Below are 23198 nucleotides of genomic sequence, written 5' to 3' on the forward strand. Positions count from 1 at the left end.
ATAGACACTTACTGAGCTCCTCTTATGTGCGAAGTATCTGAGGCAGAAGCATAAAGCAGGTGTATGTCCTCCTTGCGGGATGTGTGAAACATAAACCTGATTATAATACACAACAGAGAACATCCTGTGCTGTAGGATATGCAAGCAACATTGTTAGTAGATTCAAGGGGCAAAGGGAGAGCTTCTCCCCGGGCAGATTGGGGAGGGCTTTGTGGAAGATGTCACATGTCAGCATGAAAGAAAAGTGGATTTCAACAGTGGAGACAGAAAAGAAGGATGCAACAGTTGAGCGAGAGCGTATAAGCAAAGGCACGAGGGAAGACATGGCAGTGAGGAAATCGTGGAGTTTGTTAAGAACTTGCTATAGATAAAGGGCAACGCTTGGAATTAAGTCTGGAAAAATAGATTGAACCCCAAAAAGAAGACTTTAAATGCCAAGCTAGAGAGTTCGAACTTTATTAAGTGGGCAATGGGAAGTCATTAAAGGGTCTTGAGGCAGAGAATGGTTTAAGAGATGTAGTTGCGGAAGATTAATTGACATGAGCCCACAGGATATATTAGAGGGGAGAAATGGAAGGCGAGGAGCTCAACCAAGAGAACATTACTTCCTCCAAGTGACAGGGATTGAGGACAACTTTGGGGACAGGAGGAATGAAAACAAAAGGTAGATTCAGAAAACACTGAAGGCAAACATTGGAATAGCAAGAAGAAAGGCAAAGGGAACTAGTATTTATTGAGGACATACTACCTGTTACTCAGAACACTAGATATATAGGATAAACAAATGTCCTTTTCTTGCCACAATCTGTTTATGCCTTCTTTTCTTTTTTTTTCTTTTCTTTTGTTTTCTTTGATCATGAGATAATTATTAACAATGGCTCCTTTCATTCTCCATGTGTTCTGGCTCGGACAATGTGGTACACAATCCTGTTTTTATATACTTTTCATCTTTGCTTCCTCCAGTTTGCCATCTTCCACGGTGCACCTGAAGATGCTGAACATCTGAGGAGTCGCCTCATGGCGTGTGGCCAGTAGGTGGAAGAGCCTGGATTTGAATCCAGATCTATAGAGTTCCAAAACGGGTGTGATTTCTACTATATCTGCTCTCCTGCCCCCAAATTATGGCAGATGGTAGAGGGCAGAGAGGGGGACATTCATTATCAGAAAAGGAATGTCAGAGAGAATCAGGTTAGGGTACATGTTGACGGGTTCTGGTTTGCATGTGTGATCTCTTGTCAGGTCTCTAAGGTGCTGGAAAGATATAGAAGTAGCTGGAATACTGGCTGGAACCTGGGAGTGAAATCACTGTAGTTACAGGTTTGTGAGCCTTCCAAATCAACAGATGGGGGACGCTGGGGCTGAATGACGTGGCCAAGCTTGAGACTGCAGGACAAAGGTCACAGCTCAGATGCCTGCAGTGGCTGGGCAGGTCACACACATGAGTGGGCAGGTGTGAGACATTTTGGAGTGGCATGAGGAGGTGTTTGTGAGGATTATCTTCATTCCTCTCAGAAATTATTTGCAATTTTGGATAGACACAATATAGTCATTTAAATGGTAGTCTATTTTTTTTTTTTTAATTTTTTTTTTTCAACGTTTATTTATTTTTGGGACAGAGAGAGACAGAGCATGAACGGGGGAGGGGCAGAGAGAGAGGAAGACACAGAATCGGAAACAGGCTCCAGGCTCTGAGCCATCAGCCCAGAGCCTGACGCGGGGCTCGAACTCACGGACCGCAAGATCGTGACCTGGCTGAAGTCGGACGCTTAACCGACTGCGCCACCCAGGCGCCCCAATGGTAGTCTATTTCTTAATTAAAGCTGGCAACTAGAGTAATTTCCTGTATTTAAAAAAATCACAGTTTATTGGGGCGGCTGGGTGGCTCAGTTGGTTAAATGTCCGACTCTTAATTTTGGCTCAGGTCATGATCCCAGATCATGGGATCAAACCCTGTTTCAGGCTCTGTGCTGATTGTGGAGCCTGAGTGTGATTCTCTCTCTCCCCCTCTCCCTGCTTCTCTCTCTTTCAAAAAAAATGAATGCACTTAAAAAAATTAAAAAATCACAATTTATTTATAAAAATAGTTATTTTGTTAGTGATAAGACTAATTAACATAACAAAATTATAAATTATAGGCATTCATTTTTGTCTCCTTATTTTCCCCTAGGAGAGATCTCAAGTGAAAATTTTTTAAAAGTACAATTAGTTCTGATCAGAATCACCAGCTATGTGCAAGTATGTTAAAACAAATTGCAGTGCATTTTTACTGTCCTAAACAATGGCCAAATAACTCAGACACCATTGCCATGAGCACGTAGGTGAGGGCGGGATTAGGGGGCAGGGTAGAGGAAGCTGGGGGATGGAGGGGGACAGCATTTCAAAAAACAATATGCTCAAGTTTCAAACTTACATACCAACTTATTTATGTTAGAAAAAAAATTATTTATGAGAAAAAGCTACTAGTCTTGCCATTGTTTCACACTTTCCATTCAAAGGTAAGAAGTGCCTATAGCCTTCATGGGCCTACACCAGTGGTTCTCAAACTTTTACCAGTGTGGGATTTACTTGGACTTCTTTACTGGAGGACTCATTACAACACAGATTGCCGGGCCACCTCTCAGGATGTTCTGATTCCATCGTTCTGGGATAGGTTGTGAGAGTTTGTATATTTAAGCAGTTCCCTAGCAATGGTGATGCTCCTGGTCCGGGGACCACACTTTGAGAACCTGTGTTCTACACACCAGTGGGCATGCTAGACAGGGGCTGGCTGGCTTCTGTCTGTTTCGGAATTACCGTGGAGCATAAACATCCACTAAGGCCCTGTTTCTCATGGCACTCTGGAAAATGATTCAACGACATGGCTTGGAAAAGAGGTCCAACTTTTTGCCTCATTGTCTGTGTTCTGAATCCAACCTAGTTTAATATTTTGGAAAATGTTACCCTTTTCTGTACCGAGCAAAGTAAATATTTTGTCAGTTGTTAAGGATGAGCTGCAGAGTAAGACCTAAAGATGTATCCAAATTCAGCAGGAAAGCTTGGAGCTGCTTTGGAACTTTTTCCAGATTGTGATTTGTAATGTATTTCAGAAGCCAGCAGAAATACCAACCACTCGATCTATTAAGAAAAGGCTGAATGAACCTTTTCACAGCACTTTTTTTTTTCCACACCAACTCTCATTACGCTTGGCAAAGAAAAGAGAAAGAAGTGAAAAAAATGCGTTTCTGTCCATAGGATTTCATCTGAGCATTGTTCTCACATAAAGAACTTAGTAGCAGAGAGTTTTAGAATCGGAAGATCTTGAACAATTCCTTTGTGACAGTTAAAACAACTAAGGCTCAAGGAAGGTAAGTCATTTGCCCGAGGACCAGACAGTGGCAGAGCTGGAGCTGGAGTTAAGCTCAAAAGCTCTTGGCTCCTGGGTCAGCACTTTTCTTACCATGACACGCCACCTTCCATGCAGCAGAATCCTATGAGACCCATTTGAAAAACAAACAAAAAACAAATCCTACCAGTAGTGTATTTCATGCTGTGCTTTCCCCCCTAAGTCACTCAGGTATGGTTGGCTTTGCATAACGGCGACAGTGCTGGGGAGCAGACAGGAGAGGTCCTGGAGGGTGCTTTTCTCATCTTCCTTGCTAGGCATTTCCCGAATCATTTTCCATTATAGTGATTTGGGATTTTAACGTGATGGGTGGGTGGAGATAGTACAGACACAAACCTCATGGTAAGAAAGATAAGCCCCACATTTTGACAAAGACATATGTGGGGAGGACTTAGAAGGGCAAAGGGTCTTAGAGATCATTAGGTTCACACGTCTCATGTATGGATGAGGAAACTGAGGGTCTTAGGAGCCCAGGAACTTGCTGGGTGTTCAATCTATTCAGTGGCAGAGCTCATGCCTGGCCACGGGTCTCTTGTCCTGTAGCATGTTACCACTTGGACCTTATCAACCTGTCTACTGTACTATGGTGTGTTGATTTAAGCCAGAAAAATGCACGCTCCACTGTGAGTCTAGATCCAACAATACTGAATCTATTCAGCTTTCAGAAAGAAATATGACAAGGGTGCCTGGGTGGCTCAGTTGGTTGAGTATCTGACTTTGTTTCAGGTCACGATCTCATGTTCATGGGTTTGAGCCCCACATCGGGCTCTGTGTTGACACCTCAGAGTCTGGAGCCTGTTTCAGATTCTGTGTCTCCCTCTCTTTGCCCCTCCCCTGCTCATGCTCTGTCTCTCTTGGTCTCTCAAAAATAAATAAATAAATAAATAAATAAATAAATGTTAAAAAAATTATAAAGAAAGAAATATGGTAATAATAATAGCTAACATTTCTTTCTTTGTGTTTTTTTTTAATTTTATTTTTGAGACAGGGTGCGAGTGGGGGAGGGGCAGAGAAGGAGACACAGAATGTGAAGCAGGCTCCAGGCTCTGAGCTGTCAGCACAGAGCCTGATGCGGGGCTCGAACCCATGAACTGTGAGGTCATGACCTGAGCTGAAGTTGGATGCTTAACTGACTGAACCACCCAGGAGCCTCAACAGCTAACATTTCGTGAGTGCTAACTCTACGCTAGGCATTGTTCTAAGCTCTTTCCATGGACTATGCATTTAATCCATCATATCACTGAGGAAGATAGAATACTGTAAGGCAGGACGTGGAAATTAAAGATGAAATTAAGTAATGAATGTGAAGCACTCATGAGGCCTGTGCTATTTTCCCAGGACATGTTATTGTCTGTTAAATGTGATAATATAAGTAAAGGGTTTAAAATAGCTCTTGGCTCACAGAGCTTACTACATACTAGCTGTTATTATCACATTTTTCTGTTTCTTCAGGTGGAACAGACCAAAGCAACTGGATCTAGATAAAAGTTATGAGCCATGTTAGATTCAAACACAGGTAATATCCTTGGGAACCAGCTGCCACCAGCGGAGACCACAGAGACCACAGTGGAACTTGGATGAAAATGCACTCAAAGGCCAAAGGCTAAAGCCAGAGACCACAAAAGAACTGAATTAAACAAGTTTTTACGGGGCCTTGGTTTCAAGGAGCTCAGAGGGTTTACCAGACTTCTTGTCGGCCTTCATCACACCCAAGTTAGAGGGGAAAGTGAATATTGTATGAAGATGGCTTTCATATGAAGGCAGTCTGCAAAAGCAAAACTGATCACTCAAAGCCAGTGGGTGAGGACCCAATTTCCTTAACAAGAATGCACAGATATACTGGTGAAGGAAAAGAATATCCCCATTAATTAAGATGAAACAACAACACTACTACTCATTAAAGTACCCAAGGCAGGTAAACTGCCTTGTAAATTGACCACTTGGGAATGTTTGGCTTACCAGGTACTTGCACACCGGCAAGAAAGTCAGGAAATCCAGACAGAGTCCACCCTGCTGCTGCTCACCTCCTCTCCTATCTGGCAGCCAGAAAGGATTTGTTCTGTTTTGTTACGGAGGGATAAACTAGGATCAGTGAGTGGAAGACTCATGAAGGTAGATTTTTGGCTCGAGAGAACACTTTTCAAAAATTAGATGACCCAGTGATGAATGTGCTGCTAGCTAAGGTGATGCGTGCTCTGTAGGTGATCAAGGAGAAGCCCCAGGAACACACATTCGGTATGCAATTATGGGTATCATAATTTTCATTATTGTTGTAATCATTATCTTATTAGCATTCCACCGGGCAGATATGGGCATTGATTAGTGTTGAAAATGGTTCCACCGAGAGAGGCCAGTTGATTTTAGGTCAAACTTGACTTTGAATGAAGGTTCTATCATTTACCAGTTATATGATTTACAGCTGGTAATTAAACCTCTCTAAGCCTCAGTTTCCTCATCTGTGCAACAGAGATTACAATAAGTACCTCTCTTGTTCATTTATTCATTCACCCGATACTTAACAAGGCATCTACTGTGGGCAAGGCACTTTTCTCGGTGTTGAGGATTTGGTGATGAACAAGATAGACAACATCTTTATTCTCCATGGGGTCCACATTTCAGAGTATGTGGAGAGAGTCAGAAACTATACGAGTAAAAATAAATATAACAAACTAATAAGCTGATTAAATACTTATGCAGGTAGTAATAAATGTTGTGAATCAAACAAGATACGATGTCCAGGATGTCTTTAGTTAGGATGGCCAAAGAAGACTTCTCTTAGAATGTGACATATACATTGGAACCTAAAATAAGAGAAGGGGCCCTATGACCTGAGCTGGACTACTGTGTTTGGAGTGGGGTGGGGTGAGTAGTTTCAGATGAAGTTGATGGAGAGGATTAAAGGAGGTAATATAGGATGATCTGCCTTACAGTTCACGGTGCACAGAAAGCACTTGTGTTATTCCTACTAAAAAAATTTCATGACACATCGATGCGCTTGTGTAGACGGCAGACAGAGGCATCACTTCTCTATTACTGGATATTCCCAAATGCCCGGGTCTCACCACCCTGCTAATACCCAATCCAATCCTAGCATGATCTGAATTTTAACCACTGGAGAGTACAGCATTTCAGAGCTAGAGGAGAACTTGGTCGTTCCAAACATGAATTATGACATCATGATAATGGGTAATCTGAGGGTTCCTTGGAGCAGCCTCTGAAGCCTTGAGAAACAGAAGACTGGGGTGGTTAAGAGGATGGGACCCTAGGCCTCCTGCTATTACTTCAACCAGAAGAATTCTACAAATGTCTGTTTTATTTTTTATTTTTCACTTGAAAACTGAGTTGTTTTGCTAAAGACAACCCTAAAGCTTGAAAGTCCAGTTTTGTGGGTAAGGAAATTGAGCCTCAAAGAAGTTAAATGACACAGTCAAGGTCATTTAGCTGATAATTGGCCAAGTGGAACTAGGACCCATCTCCTGACCTCTGATTTAATAATTTCTCCCTATGTTTTGTTAAATAAAACACATACACCCCCCTGTATAGGTATGGGATTTGTTTCTGTGCAACTTTGTGCTAACCAATTACCTTTAGTACAAATGTATATCTGAGTTCTGATGCTTTGGAAGATATCACTTCTATTTAATTAATTTTGAAACAACAAATACAGATCCTGTTTTCAGTGTCTTGCAGTTCACAGAGGTTTCCTCAGAAAGAAAAGATGTTTCAGTTAGAGTCTGGGAGTAAAATGTGAGGGAATAGGATTAAAGCAGAAATTTCTGAAAAAAAAAGTTTTAGAAGTTGAATTAGTCTTTCTTTCCTCCTCTAAGGGAAAACTAAAACTAAAAATTGGTGAACTACACCAATTGGTGTATTTTGCTAGAAAAAAACAGGTATAGTTTACTAGAATAAACTATGGAGTTGGGGGTCAAAAACTGGCAGAGGTTTAGGAAAAGAACAAAAGATATGATTTGCACGATGCTGAGAATGAACAAGGATACCCAATTCTAGGAATCACTACCTTTGATAGTGGCAACTGTTTTTGTTCTGTTTAGACTCAATTTCTCGTGGAGAAGTGGGGGCCACATGGCTACTCCATGAGAAGCAGGTTTGGAAGAAGAGAGAAATCTGCAAATATTTTTGAAGACATATGTCAAACACCTGCTTCAGGGACAAGAAGTTGGGCAGGAGGGTTTGATCAAATGGAGGCAAATTTCCTAGTTGGAAAGGGATAGTAACAACGGGCAGCCTTTGGTACTTTATTCTGTTTTTGACCATCCAAGCACTACTGCCTCGTAGGACGAGGTAATTTCAAGTGTTTCCTGGATTAGCTGACAGCAGTTAAGAATAAGTTGTCTCCCTTTTGGTCAATTAATGCCAGCAACTAAAGCAAAGGGACAGGAGCATTTTCACTAGGTTGCAAATCTTCCGAGCTCAAGGGACTCTCAGAAGAAGGCTAATAGTTTTCTCTTCAACTGAGAGTAAAGCTGTTCCAAAAACTCCTACAACTAAATGGAAAATAAAAAGACGCAAATGAGGCCAATACTTGCAGTAAGTATAAATGACTATCTTCGCTCTAGATAGACTTCATTCAAATTGCTAACGCAAAGTAAGCAAATTCACAAATGAGAAAATGCAATTAGTAAATACACAAATGAGGAAACATTCACACTAAAATCACAATGAGATGCTGTACCCCCTCCTATTGCATGAGAGCTGACAAGGGGGCAGTGAGGTTGGTGACCTCATGCATTGCCGGAGAGCGGCGTAAATCGATACAGCCCTTCCAGAAAGAAAGCAATTTGGCAACACATATTGAGCTATAAACACGGTCATACCACATGACCAGTGATCCCACTTGTCAGACTCTATCTTAAATAAAAATATGTGAAAAGCTATAACCATAAAGATGTTGGAAGAATGTTTAAAATATTACAAAGTTAGGGGCGCCTGGGTGGCGCAGTCGGTTGGGCGTCCGACTTCGGCCGGGTCACGATCTCGCGGTCCGTGAGTTCGAGCCCCGGGTCGGGCTCTGGGCTGATGGCTCAGAGCCTGGAGCCTGTTTCCGATTCTGTGTCTCCCTCTCTCTCTGCCCTCCCCCGTTCGTGCTCTGTCTCTCTCTGTCCCAAAAATAAATAAACGTTGAAAAAAAAAATATTACAAAGTTAGAATGGGCAAGGAATTTCAATTCAATTCAGCGAATGGTAATTGAATATCCACCAGTAGCTGGGTATAATAAAGGAGAGTTCCTTTCCTCAATAATTAATAATCACAGCTTAATGCCTGTACTCTTTTCAGTGTTAGGCACCCTTTGGAAAGAAGGTTATGGAGACACGAAGAGATTAAAATGTGTGCAATATATTAAGTTTAAGAAGCACAAACGATATATTTATCATAATGTTCAGAGGGAAAAAAGAAAATGAAAAAGCCCTGAAGGAAATAAACCAAAATGGTACCAATAACAGAATCATGGGTCATGTTTTCTTTATCTTAATTTTTCTCTAATGTTGGTAATATTACTTTTAAAATAAAGAACAATAATAAAATGGAGTAGAAATACAGAGAAAAATAAAGCAGTGATTGAATAAAGAAGAAGATCAATGAGGAAAGTCCCAAGTACACTTAAGAATTTTTATTCATTTAGGGGCGCCTGGGTGGCGCAGTCGGTTGAGCGTCCGACTTCAGCCAGGTCACGATCTCGCGGTCCGTGAGTTCAAGCCCCACGTCAGGCTCTGGGCTGATGGCTCAGAGCCTGGAGCCTGTTTCCGATTCTGTGTCTCCCTCTCTCTCTGCCCCTCCCCCGTTCATGCTCTGTCTCTCTCTGTCCCCAAAATAAATAAACGTTGAAAAAAAAATTTAAAAAAAAGAATTTTTATTCATTTAAATATTGCTTTTAATTGTATATCTGTAGTAATTGATTAGCACTAAGGACTTGTCAATTTAATAAACTGTTTTATTTTAGTAGAAAAATTGTGAGGGTTCTAAAACAGAGATTTATTGAACCTCACTCATGGAGACCTTCAGAATCTCACATAAATAAATTACCTGGAAGCAGGAATTTAGGAAATGCTGCTATCTAAAAATGACAGGCAAAAATTTACTGCAAAGGTTTGGGCTTGAAGAACAGAGAAGATTCTGGGGTCCCAAAAGTGGCTCTTCCTGGCACGGACCTTCCTGCAGGTAATGGAGCAGAATAACCTCTTCAGCAAGGAGGAGAAGCCTCATCGAAGGGCAAGGGAGGCCCTTAGCGGCAGGGATTTCTAGGTATTCTGAGTCCCCCAAATTAACTGCTCCAATTCCCTGGGCCCTGCTCTTCCCAGGACACTGGAAGATACTGTGTGTTCAGCTAACATTATGGTTTAAAATCCCATGGGATTAAACTTGGTGGGATTTAATTTTTTACTAAAATACCTCTGTTCGGAGGCCACATACATAAAGGACTTTTTTTTTTTTTTTTTTTTTTTTTTTACATGACCATTGAAGGTTCTTGGATTTTTCTTGTACCTTGATCCAAGCAGGTGTGGTTTGGAGCTCCTCATTCTACATCTCACCTTAGGGGCCTCGGATCTCTCATATCTTTTCCCGTCTTCCATGGCAGTGGTAATCCAAAACCTTTCCTTCCCTCCATGAGTGGTTGATGCAAGATGAGCACAGATGCATTTAATTAAGACATTGACCACTGGGTGCCATGAGCTGTTGGAATCACATTCTGGATATTAAATAGGACTTTGCAATCTACCTAATCTAGGTTACAGAATCAATTCCCAATTTCTTCATATTTCCTGGAGAGTCTGTTTCCTGAAACCCACTCCTGGGATCAATTTCCATATCAACCATAGTTCTTGATTGCAGGCAACTGAAACTGATCTGATTATAATTAACCTGACAACAACTCCACCCCCACCCCACCCCTAATTTTTGAAAAGGTACTGGGGGCTCATAGAACTAAACAGACTCTGAAGGATCAGGTTCATAAAGTGCCAGGAACAGGAGCTCTGAAAGTGTTGGTTGATCTTACAAGCTGGTTCCAGTTCTATGTTAGAGAGAAATTACGAAAAGTAGTAAAAGGCATAAAAAGATCTTATTTATATATGTGTAGTATGTGTAATGAAAATATCTACCATTGACTTAAAAAAATTTTTTTTATGTTTATTCATTTTTGAGAGAGAGAGAGATAGAGTGTGAGCAGGGAAGGGCAGAGAGAGAGGGAGACACAGAATCTGAAGCAGGCCCCAGGTTCTGAGCTGTCAGCACAGAACCGGATGCGGGGCTTGAACTCACAAACTGTGAGGTCATGACTTGAGCCGAAGTTGGATGCTTAATCAACTGAGCCACCTAGATGCCCCCTCCACCACTGACTTTTAATTGTGATTTTACCACTAACTAGTTGTATAACCTTGCATTTTGCATTCTGAGCCTTAATAACACCCTATGTAAAAAGAACCAGTTTAGAGCCTGTTTAAACTATGGCTTCCTTCTAGCTTTCATATTCCTTGAGTCTATACCAACAGCGAGGACCTGTCTGAGACCTCTTCTCTCCTGAGCCGGTGCCCCTGGGAAGAACACAGCTAGGGAAGCACAGACCACTTCTGTTAAAACCCCAATGCAGCCACGGAATCCTTCTCAACGCAGAGCTCCAGACAGCTACTAGCCGTCGGCTGGAATCTGCACGGAATGGGAAATCAATTTGCCATTCTCTCTCTGTACTTGTTCTGTTTTCACAGGATGAGCTAAACCAGAAGAGCCAAGACATCCAAAGAGCATCAGGAAAAGTCTTTGCTGAAAAGAATCTTCAAGACCAGCTTGTGCCCTGCTGCTAAACATCAGTTCAGCTTGTAAAATCTCCGTGGTAACACCGTACAATAAGGTACCATCCAGTCAGCCTGGAAGTTTCATCATATAACTCAAACATGCTTCAGGGGCTCTCAGTATGGTGTCCTTCACTCCATTCTTAAAGGCCTTGTTTTTTGTCCTCCATTCTCCTTGTCCACACACCTGACGACTGTCCCATTATATTCTGCTGGAACCCTCCAAACTAACCATAATGGAACTGAGGGAAACCTAGAAAAGCCCTGGATCCGATTCACTTGGTCTCCATAATCAAAAGACTCTGGAAACAGAAATGTCAGGACTTTGTAAATTTCAATCAGGACAAAGTAGGGGAGAAGCAGTCTACTGAAAGAAAAACTATTTTCAAAAATGAAACGGAGTCTTGACGATTCTCCCAACTTAGAAGGCTCATCTCACCAAATACGATGCATTGGTCAGGGTTAGTTTTGGCTACAGATACCACAAAGACTCGACGTCACGGTGCCTTGGAGCAGGGAATAACAGGTGCCAGCCCATGGACTCAATCCAGCCTGCTGCCTATTTTGGTATATTGAAATTTTATTTGAACACAGTCACTCCTGTGTGTATGTGTTGTCTGTGGCTGCTTCTGTAATCCACCAGTAGAGCTGCACAGTTGTGAAAGAGATCTATGTGGCCTCCAGAGCCTAAAAGGTTTATTAGCTGGCTCTTTACTAAACAAGTTTGTAACTTGTTGCTTTGTAACTTGTAAGTTTGTAAGTTGTTAACTGCTGCCTTAGAGTATCAATGTAGTTCCCTCTCATAAGTAAGTCCAGAGGCCAGCAACACAGGAGTTAATAGTGTCATCAGGGAAAGGACTCCCTCTGTCTTTTCTGCTTTGACATCCTAGCACATGGCTTTCCTCATCAAGATGACCCCATGGTTTCATGGTCCAGAATGGCTTCTGAGACTCTTATTACCATTTCTAAAAAGCAAGCTAGAAGAAAGAGGAAAAGCAGAAGATTAAAGGCTGGGGGGGGGGGGGGCCCCCCCCCCCTGCCTTCCTGATGAGCCCTGATTAAGTAGCTTTCCTGAAGTCCCGCAAAAACACTTCCATCTACATTTTATTTGCCAGAACTTATCCATTTGCCATATCTAGCTGCAAAGCAGACTGGGAAATAAAGATTAAAAAAAATTGGTAACCATGTGCCCCACTCAAAATAAGTGTATTACTTTGGAGAAAAGAAACAATGTATGCTGAGTTAGCAGGTAGCAGTCTTGGCTACCAAAGAGTATTTAGTGAAATCATGCATAGCAGATTTACTGATAACTGATACCTTGTTTCATTTGGGGATGGAAGTTTCTGAAGAATGCAGAATTTGTATTCTGGCATTACAAATTATACTTCTTTTGTCTTGTGTCTTAATCATTTGGTATGTGTATGTCTTATGTTTAATCACTTTGGTACGTCAATTAATATCAGTGACTTAGTCCATTTGGGCTCTTTTAATACAAATATCAAAACTATCACGCACTGGGAGGCTTAAACAACAAACACTTATTTCTTACAGTTCTGGAGTCCAAGGTCAAGGTGCCAGCAGATTGATGTGTCTGTTGAGGACCCAGTTTCTGGTTTATAGGCAGCTTTCTTCTCACTGGGCCTAACATTGGTAGAAAGAGAGTGAGAGAGCTCTCTTGGATCTCTTTTTTAAGGGCACTAAACCCATTCATGGGGGCTCCACTCTCATAACCTTATCACCTCCCAAAGGTTGCACCTCTTGTCACCATTGCCTTTTGGGTTAAGATTTCAACATATGGATTTGGGGGGGACACATTCAGTCCATCGCAGTGATTGATTGATTCACGCATACAACAAGACTTACTGAGGACCGACACTGTTCCAGGCACGGGGTGAGGCAAAGGCAAAGTGCAATAACCCCGAGTCCCTGCCCTCAAGGAGTCTGAGTCAACAGGGGAGAGAAGCAAGCACATGGACAATGGCGTTTCAGGGAGAGAAGTTTCCTGGGGAAGCAGATATCGATCGGCACACTATGGAAAGCACAGAGGAAGGTCTTGAGACTTGCGCTGAACATGGAAGAACTAGCTAGAAGAATTTTGCAGGGTGAAGGACTGGGAGCAAGGGCATTCCAATATGAGGAAGGAGTGTGTGCAAAGACATGAGAAGAGAGGGTGGGTACATGTAGCCTGGCTGAGCACAGGGTGTGCCGGGGGGCACAGGAGATTATCTGGAGAGGTGGGCACAGATCACCCCCAGAACAGAAGGGACCTCTGCATAAAAGGCACTGAGTTTCCTCTGGACAGTGATGAGTAGGCACTGAAGGATACCACTTAGGAGAGGGACACGATCAATCTGTGTTTCATAAAGCTCATTCTGGTCATAGTGAGGACAGACTGGGGTGGGGCAAGAAGTAGGAAGACAGCAGGAGCCTTCCATTTACTCCTTGTCACATATTTTGCAATTATGTTTAAGTTAAAGTATGATCTTGTATTGTTGTAAGAGAATATCCATTCAGCCAATGGCTACTTAGTAAGGGAATATAATGGATAAAATTAACCTATACAGTAAAACCTTGGATTGTGAGTTACTTCTTCTGGGAGTGTTCTGCAAGAGGACCAAACATTTCTAATAAATTTTAACTTGATAAATGAGCAATGTCTTCCAATACGAGTATTACATGACACTGAATGTCACATGATCACAACTGAGCCAATGGTTTCTGTCTCTCTCTGTCTCTGTCTCTTTCTGTCTCTGTCTCTCTCTCTCTCTCTGTCTCTCTCTCTCTCGCTCCGGGATTGTGGGTGATAATCAATGCAATGTCACATTCCTGCAAAATCCTCAAAAGGAGGCAAAAACAAGTGTCATTGGATAGGTTCCTTGTTAAATTTGCACGAAAAGGATTCCATTAAGCCAATAGATAGCAGTGATTCCATTAGTGATAGTGAAAGTCGTCCTACACAATAACCCCCCTCTCTCTTGTCTCCCTCACACCAGCCACGAAGGTTTTCAAAGGTAGGTGCAGGTGAATTTGTTTTTCTTTATATTTTGTATTTTATTATTTTGTGTCATATTACAGTATCTTAATAATTTTTATATGAATATTTTTGGGTTGTGGAATGAATCATCTGAGTTTCCATTATTACTTACGGGGAAATTCACTTTGATACGCAAGTGCTTTGGATTACGAGCGTGTTTCAAGAACGAATTATGCTCGCAAAACAAGGCTTTCCTGTATTTCTTTTCTTTTTCTTTCTTTCTTTTTTTTTTTTTTTTTTTAATGAGTTCAAGCCCCATGTTGGGCATAGAGCTTACTTTATTTTTTATTTTTTTAATTTATTTTTTTTTAATTTTTATTTTTTTTCAATATATGAAGTTTATTGTCAAATTGGTTTCCATACAACACCCAGTGCTCATCCCAAAAGGTGCCCTCCTCAATACCCATCACCCACCCTCCCCTCCTTCCCACCCCCCATCAACCCTCAGTTTGTTCTCAGTTTTTTAAGAGTCTCTTATGCTTTGGCTCTCTCCCACTCTAACCTCTTTTTTTTTCTTCCCCTCCCCCATGGCTTTCCTATATTTCATTTAATCTTTGCAGTCATTCTGTGGAGCCCCATCTTACACAGGAGGTAAGTGAGGCTGAGAAAGGTGAGGCGGCTTGCCTAAAATCTCACAGCTGACTAAACGGTAGAGTAGGGTTTGCATTAAGGTTTTATGATCCCAAGTCCAGTGCTCTTTAAAACTGCATGTTGAGAGCAACAAGCATTCCAGACTCAACCTGTCACCCCTACATCCAGTCCAGGCAGCACTATTTGCATATCTTGGCAGTAACATATCTTAGTGGCTTTAAATGTAGGAAAACACGGAGGCATTTCCCTTCAGTCACTTTATGAAGCAAGATATCAAGAGAATTTTATTAGGCTTTGGCAAATACTCTTAATAGGAAAAATCAACCATATATTTTATTATTCTTTTGTTCAGTGCTGTGGCAATTATTCAAACACTCATGAAAGATCTATGTTTCTCTATAATTCCAACTTTCTATTTGATTATAGTCCATGTTTCATCATTTATGAGAGGAGTAATAAGAATAGACTTATTCAAAATAGACTTGTTTAAAGTCTCAAATCGACTAAATTAAGTAATATTTTTATTTTTTTAATTGCTCACACAGATTTTTGTCTTCTCAGAAAGAACTTTCCAGATACTTGCTCTCTTCTCATGACCTCCATGTTTGAGCGGGAGGCTGCCCCTTATTTATTATGCCATCCTATACTCTGTAAAAACATTTGAAAGCCTGCATTGTGATAGTTTCCTCATCTTTTTTTTCTCCACTAGATAATAAGATCCTTGAAGTCAGCAACAGAGTATGTATTTGTATCTCTACAAATGCACACTAACTGGCATTTGATAGCCCACAATAATTGTTTCTGGATTAATTAATAAAATGCAGCAACAATATAACTAAACATACATAATTACATTTAAAATGGTACTGTAAGAATATTTAGCACATTAAAAAATCTACCTTTTCTATAATTTTACTGCAAAAAATCAAAAAGCTCTAGGAACAACTTCAGGGATGTAGAATTCAGTGGGGCTATTTAAGGCTTCATTTTGACATTTGTTAAGACTTAGGATCACGATGCTTTTTAAGAAGTTGATCCAGAGATGGCTGCTTCGTGGTTCCATTTTTTCCCCTCCATCACATCTCCCACGCAAAGCACAGGCTTTACAGATTAAGTCTGCCTTTCTTGGTTTAAAAGCAGAAAGTCTTTCTGTTTTGTTGAGTTGCTGTCTTACGAGAACAGATGCTGGCCATGCAAGCCTTTAAAATTCACTTTAATTTCTATTGTTTGACTGTTCTTCATGCTGGTACCTCACCTTTGGGACCTTCTAAGTTTTGGTCTGAATGGGAACTAACCTCAAGGGACCTCTTGTCTCAGGCACAGCCACTCAAAGCTCTCCTACACTCATACATCTTACCTTCTTTCCTCAGGAGTGCAACACCATATGGTACCACATTTACATTTCATGACTCAGTCTTAAGGCTTGGATAGGTGTAACTATAAAGTAATGAGACATTTTCCCCAGAAGATCAAACGTCATAATCTGGTAGGTCCTTTGCTCAGGATTGCCATCTTTCAGAATTGTTTATTTCCATGCCCTCAGCCAATCTATAGTGCTAGATGGTTCTTTCCACCCTGACCTTTCTTTTCTTCCTATGCAGCAGAGTGAGGTACAAAACTCAAATCGAACCCTGCGCAGAGCAGTGGGGAGCTAAGGGCTGATTTTCTTCCTTCCTGTACATGTTCCTTCCCATCCTAAGGTAGCCAGCCTCAGATGGGTGTGTGTGTGTGTGTGTGTGTGTGTGTGTGTTGTGTGTGTGTGATGTGTGTGTGTTTCTGAATAAGAAATATAACTGCTGAGCTTCAAAGACTTCATGTTGCCAAGAAGAAAAGGTGGAGACATGAATGGGTTGGAAGCATTAGGCAAGGTAATTGGACTTTAGACATAGGTGGAATTTGAATTATTGGTGGCTTACCACTGCTTCTCAACCCAGGATGATTTTGCTCTCCAGGGGACATCCAGCAATTCCTGGAGGCATTTTTGGTTGTCACACTTTGGGGTAGGGAAGGGTTATTACTAGTGGGAGGAGGCCAGCAATGTTGCTAAACATTCTACAATGCACTCCCCTCCCCCACAACAAAGAATTATCTGGCCCAATTATTCAATACTGCTGAGGATGAGAAATGCCGGACTGAGATAAAGGATAATCAGACCAGGTGTCATACTATAAGAAAGAAGAAAAACTGTAGAAATTAACTTACTGTTGCAATTTTAAAAACTCATTCAGATGACATCTCATCAACCTCCCCTCACCTAATGTTTGCATATGAGGCATTTATATGGATACACATTTTCACATATAAGTATTCTTTTGCTCTTGGCACAGAATAAAAGTAGGAGACCTGCAACGTGACTGGCCTCTGGTTCCCAGAACTGAATTAGTCCCACCCTGGTATTTATTCACTTTCTCAGAATCCTATGCTGTGTGTCTCCTTCATGGCACCAGTCACCATAGACATTTGTGCCATTCTCATTTCCAGTATGGCTCTCCTACAAGAGTGTGAGCCTCATGAGGCCAGGAACTGGGTCCAATCCATCCCAGGACCCAACCCAGCATCTGGTGTAGGCAGGGCGTGGGGGCAGCTAAGAGAGTGGACACTTTGTGGTGTCCACAAACTGCCTGGGCTTAACTTCGCACTCTACCACTAAGTCACGGTGCAACCTCAGGCAGTCACCATAACTTTTGCAAAGGCTCAGTTTCCTCATCTATAAAAATGGTGTATATGGCACCTGCCTCATAGGTAGAATTAAACAAGTTATTATGTGCAGAGTGCTTAAGGAACATTTGATGATGAGTGAAGCGTCAAAAAGCAAAGATAGGGTTAAACATCTGCCTGCAAACCAGCAATGCAGAAAATGAACAAAGAGAAACACATAAAACACCTGGCTTTTACTTTGTGGGAGTTTCTAAATGTAATCTTTCCCTTCTTTGTGATGTAACAAATGTGGAAAGCTGCCTGTTAATATTTACAGGCACAGTGAAAGCCTTAGCAGGATACACATTTTTTCCATATTGATTTTGCTTCACAATTGATGCTCTACCCAGTTTCTCTGCTAAGTCCAGTTTCTCACTATATTTTTTGCTATAGGTTAATTTCATTTTTTTATTGTCTTCCGATAAAAACTGATTTAAAGCACTATGGTAAGTCAATCTAAAAAAGGCATTTAACAGTTTTCTGTGGTTGAACACCCACTATTCTTCCTGTATCAAAGTTAACTTCTTTCTGCAGTCTTACATTCTTCTGCTTCCTAGGCTCTTTCAAACACACAGAGGGTTTAAATCTTAATTGTTCTGTAACTGATACATTCTGAAACTTTACTGTACTCTTTAGATCTACTCTCCCTGTGGGTCTCTGATCCTTTACTACCCTCCACCTTCCCTTGGTGATTTTCTATGTATATATCTTGCAGAAGCTCCAGAGAGAAGATTGATTTCTAATCATTTACTTACGCACACAATTATTCACTTGGCATTCAAGAAGTAATTATTGAGCACCAGTGTATTCCAAACTCTGCTCCCAACTTCCAGGATGAGCAGTGAACACACAGGCAGGGTACCCCCCCCCCCCCGCCCCCGGCCCAGAGCAGGTATTCTTGAGTTCAAAGGGAGCCCATAAGAAAATGAAGCAAATGAACAAGGTAATTTCTGACACCATGTGAAGGAAATCACACCATTGTTTTTTTTTTTTAACCTCCCTTCCTCCCTCCTTCCCTCCTTCCTCCCTTCCTCCCTTCCTTCCTTCTTTTTCTTTTTAATTTATATCCAAGTTAGTCAGCATATAGGGCAATAATGATTTCAGGAGTAGAATCCAGTGATTCATCCCCTATGTATAACACCCAGTGCTCATCCCGACAAGTGTCCTCCTGGATGCCCCTCTCCCCTTTAGCTCATCCCCCCCCACCCAACACCCCTCCAGCAACCTTCAGTTTGTTCTCTGTATTTAAGAGTCTCTTATGTTTTGTCTCCCTCCTTGTTTTAATATTTTTGCTTCCCTTCCTTTATGTTAATCTGTTTTGTATCTTAAAGTCCACATATGAGTGAAGTTATGTGATATTTGTCTTTCTCTGACTAATTTTGCTTAGTATAATACACTCTAGTTCTAACCATGTTGTTGCAAATGACAAGATTTCATTCTTTAATTGCCGAGTAATACTGCATTGTGTAGATATAGATATAAATATAGATATAGATATAGATATAGATATAGATATAGATATAGATATCTTCTTTATCCATTCATCCATTGATGGACATATGGGCTCTTTCCATACTTTGGCTATTGTTGACAGTGCTGCTATAAACATTGGGGTGCATGTGCCCCTCGAAACAGCACACCTATATCCTTTGGATAAATAACTAGCAGTGCAATTGCTGGGTCACAGGGTAGTTCTATTTTTAATTTTTTGAGGAACCTTCATACTGTTTTCCAGAGTGGCTGCACCAGTTGGCATTCCCACCAGCAAGGCAAAAGAGATACTCTTTCTCTTCATCCTTGTCAACATCTGTTGTTGCCCGAGTTGTTAACGTTAGTGATTTCGACAGGTGTAAGGTGGTGTCTCATTATGGGTTTGATTTGTATTTCCCCGATGATGAGGGATGTTGAGAATTTTTTGACATGTTCGTTGGAGCCATCTGGATGTCTTCTTTGGAAAAGTGTCTATTCATGTCTTTTGCCCATTTCGTCACTGGATTATTTGTCTTGGGTGTTGAGTTTGGTAAGTTCTTTATAGATTTTGGATATTATCCCTTTATCAGATATGTCATTTGCAAATATCTTCTCCCATTCCATCGGTTGCCTTTTAGTTTTACTGATTGTTTCCTTCGCTGTGCAGGAGCTTTTTATTTTGATGAGGTCCCAGTAGTTCATTTTTGTTTTTGTTTCCCTTGCCTCTAGAGACATGTTGAGTAAGAAGTTGCTGTGGCCAAGATCAAAGAGATTTTTGCCTGCTTTCTCTTTGAGGATTTTGATGGCTTCCTGTCTTAAGTTTAGGTCTTTCACCCATTTTGAGGTTATTTTTGTGTATGGTCTAGGAAAGTGGTCCAGGTTCATTTTTCAGCATGTGGCTGTCCAGTTTTCCCAACCCCATCTGCTGAAGAAACTGCCTTTATTGGATATTCTTTCCAACTGCCATTGGATATTCTTTCCTGGTTTGTCAAAGATTAGTTGGCCATATGTTTGTGGGTCCTTGCTATAACAAACTACCACAAACATGGTAGCTTAAAACAACACAAATTCCTTAAACAGTTTCTGGAGATCAGGTGTCTGCCATGGGTCTCACTGGGCTAAAATCATGATGTTGTCAGGTCTACAGTCCTTCCTAATACTCTAAAGAAGAATATATTTTCTTGCCTTTTCCAGAATCTACAGAAGCTGTATTCCCTGGCTCATGGCCCTTTCCTCCATCTTCACAGCCAGCAGTGACCTGTTGAGTCTTTCTTTTCTTTTCTTTTCTTTTTTTTTCAAGTTTCTTTATTTATTTTGATATAGAAAGTGTGAGCAGGGGAGGGGCAGAGAAAGAGGGAGAGAGACAGATCCCAAGCAGGCTCTGCACTGTCAGCACACAGCCTGACGCAGGGCTCAAACCTACAAATGGTGAGATCATGTCCTGAGCCAAAATCAAGAGTTGGACACTTAACAGACCGAGCCACCCAGGCGCACTCCCTATGGAGCGTTCCTTATATCTCATCGCTCTGACATTGACTCTTCTGCCTCCCTCTTCCACATTTAAAGGACCCTGTGATCACACTGGGTCTAAATGGATACACCTGGATAATCTCCTTACCTGAAGATCAGCGGATTCTCAATGTGCAGTCCAGCTACATTCTTAACTCCGCCCTTCCGCTGTGTAACATAACATATTCATCAGTTTCAGGGATTAGGGTGTAGACTTCTCTGGGAGCCATCTGCCTGTCTACCACAATGATCTAAGAGGTACTATAATTTTAGCATCCTGTTCGCTACCTACATAGATGTTTAATAAATTCAATATTTAGGAAACACTTCAGAATTATAACATTTACTTCTTATTAAATCATTACAGCAAGAGCTGTGTTTTCTTTACTGAAGAATCAGTGAGGGGTGGAGTGGTTTCAGCCAACCTTCCAGGTAAACACAAAGTTATCTCAATGCAGGGAGAGGCTCAGGGCCCATGCCACATGAGGCCCTGGAGGAGAAGCTCCCTGCATTTCACTGGCTTCTCCTTTGGGACTGGCTTTGGCTGGATCACTAGCGCAGGACCATGGGGGTGACCGTCCCTCCTCCTTAGCAGTGCCTCTGCCCGTGGCTTCCTGAGGGCTCCACCACCTTGATTTCTGTTGGCTGCACCAGTTTTCTTGAATTATAAAATGGAGGGGTTTTGTTGTTGTTGTTGTTGTTTTGTTTGTTTGTTTTAGGACCCTAGAATAAAGAAACTGAATTTCAGAATAGCTGGGGGAAATATCTGAAATGGTTGAGAAGGTTTTTTGATTGGTGAATGAGAGATCAGAGTTTTATGGGGCTGCTTTCATGCAGTATGAATATGGAGAGTTTAATTTTTAATTTCTGCAGTGTTGCTCGGGTTTATGATGCCACTATTTTGCTGGATGCAACCGAAGCACACTGTTCTTCCTCCTCACTAAATTACAGCCTTCTGTTCCTCAAAATGTCTCCTAAGAATTAAGCCTTGACAGTCTAACAAGATCTTGCATCACTGGCCCTTCCGACCCCCCGATTATATAACACAGTTGGCTGCTTATGTGTCACTTTGCTTCTTTTGTCTGTATCCATTTTTTTATTCTGGATTCATGGCTGTATTCTCCATGCAACTGAGAGCTCTCAGCATGAAGGGGGGAAGTGGCCTACAGCTCTTATTTCGCTTGTACTTCTGCACAATGGCTACAAAGTTCTGTGGCCGAAAGTTCCCGAATTTGATTATCTTCATGAAGGGTGTTGCTTGAAAAGGCTGCAGAAAAATATTAATTTTATTTCTTAGCTAGTTTTTACCCACACAACCCAACACAGGCCAGGCCCACCAGAAAGGTTTGGGAATTCGATTTGCAGAGAAGATTGCTAATGCCAAGCCACATTTGAGCACTTGAGAAGGTCAGCCCTACTCACATGAAGGTAAAAAGCTGGGCAGTGTCTTCCTCAGCATGCTTTCTCCAGATGTCATTCTCATCTCACACTACACCGACTTAGATCTAATTAGAAATTACCATTCGCACAGGCATTTTGATTTCTTTATAGAACGGCCGCTGAAATCTCTGACCTAGATGGTTAAAGCAAATCTGAAATATCTTAAATTAAAGACATGCCTCTACCAACTGCAGTTCCAAGAGGGAAGAATCTTTTGGGTAAAATAAAAACGTTACATTTATGCTTAGCAAAAGGAGCTGTGAAAAACTGGAAATTTATTTTCTGTTTCCTCTCTATTTTTTCATGAAACCCATCCTAAGGATTGAATAACAGCATGATCTCATTGATTGTATGTTCTGCTCCCTTTGGGATTTGAGAGGAGGGAAGATCCTACCTTCTACGGCTCAGAAGGTGAACTGTGTGAGTTTTTATTCTGCTGGAGAAGTCCGAAAAACTGGTCACACCTCAGCTTTACCGACAGCTCCTTGGCCAATTACACTGTGTTTATAACACAGATTGGAAGTGCTTGTGTGTGCGTGCGCGTGTGTGTGTGTGTGTGTGTTGTAATGGTTACAGGAAATCTAAATTGAAACTTTGCTACATGTAGCTATAATGTTCACTTAGATAATTGCTTTTTTGTAAACAGTTTCTTACAAAGTCTCAGCTTGCTGCTATGGAAGCAATGACATTAACAGAAATAACACTGGTGCCACAAATCTTCAGGGATTTTTTTTTTTTTAATGGAAAGGAAAATTCTAAAACTAAAAATATACTTTTTATTTGCAACTATGGGAATACAAACACCAGAAAAACACAAGAGGACTGCATAATTGGGACATGGGAGGTATGCTATCTGGCAGTTTTAGGGCAAGGGCAGTCATGGGATGGAATCTAAGTCTTAGGTCATTACAACTTGGTCAAAAAAGAAAAAAAAATCTGCATTCACAAAAGAGATGATGTCTGGGAGGGAGTGACAGCTTCCCCAACTTGTTCCACCACACGCCCCTTCGTATTACCCTTATGGGGTACAGGGTGCTCACCCTAACACCTCCTGAGTTTATAGTGCTTATGACCTCATGCTCCTTGTCCCTTTAGCATACAGTTTTTAAAGTTTATTTATTTATTTTCTGAGAGAGAGTGTGCGTGTGTGTGTGCATGAGTGGGGGGAGCGCAGAGAGAGAGAGAGAGAGAGAGAGAGAGCGCAGAGAGAGAGAGAGAGAGAGAGAGAGAGAGAATCCCAAGCAGGCCCCATGCTGCTAGGGTAGAGCCC

At 41.4% G+C, this 23198-nt stretch overlaps 1 protein-coding gene and 1 long non-coding RNA gene across 10 annotated transcripts in view; one reads left to right on the plus strand and one right to left on the minus strand.

Annotated features, from left to right (window-relative positions):
- Positions 1-23198, minus strand: part of AIG1 (androgen induced 1) — a 321002-nt gene that overhangs the window by 179189 nt on the left and 118615 nt on the right. The gene's annotated exons all lie outside the window — the stretch shown is intronic.
- LOC121013370 (uncharacterized) lies at positions 514-11350 on the plus strand. Of its 2 annotated transcripts, XR_005782667.1 has the most exons (5): positions 514-1082; positions 2168-2235; positions 3232-3344; positions 4835-5617; positions 11104-11350. It is a non-coding gene; the product is annotated as an uncharacterized LOC121013370 (long non-coding RNA). The 2 variants fall into 2 exon arrangements; XR_005782666.1 differs by lacking the exon at positions 11104-11350 and having other exon boundaries at positions 4835-5853.

This window comes from Herpailurus yagouaroundi, unplaced genomic scaffold (assembly GCF_014898765.1).
Source record: "Herpailurus yagouaroundi ecotype Mexico unplaced genomic scaffold, PumYag 198, whole genome shotgun sequence".
Lineage (NCBI taxonomy): Eukaryota > Metazoa > Chordata > Mammalia > Carnivora > Felidae > Herpailurus > Herpailurus yagouaroundi.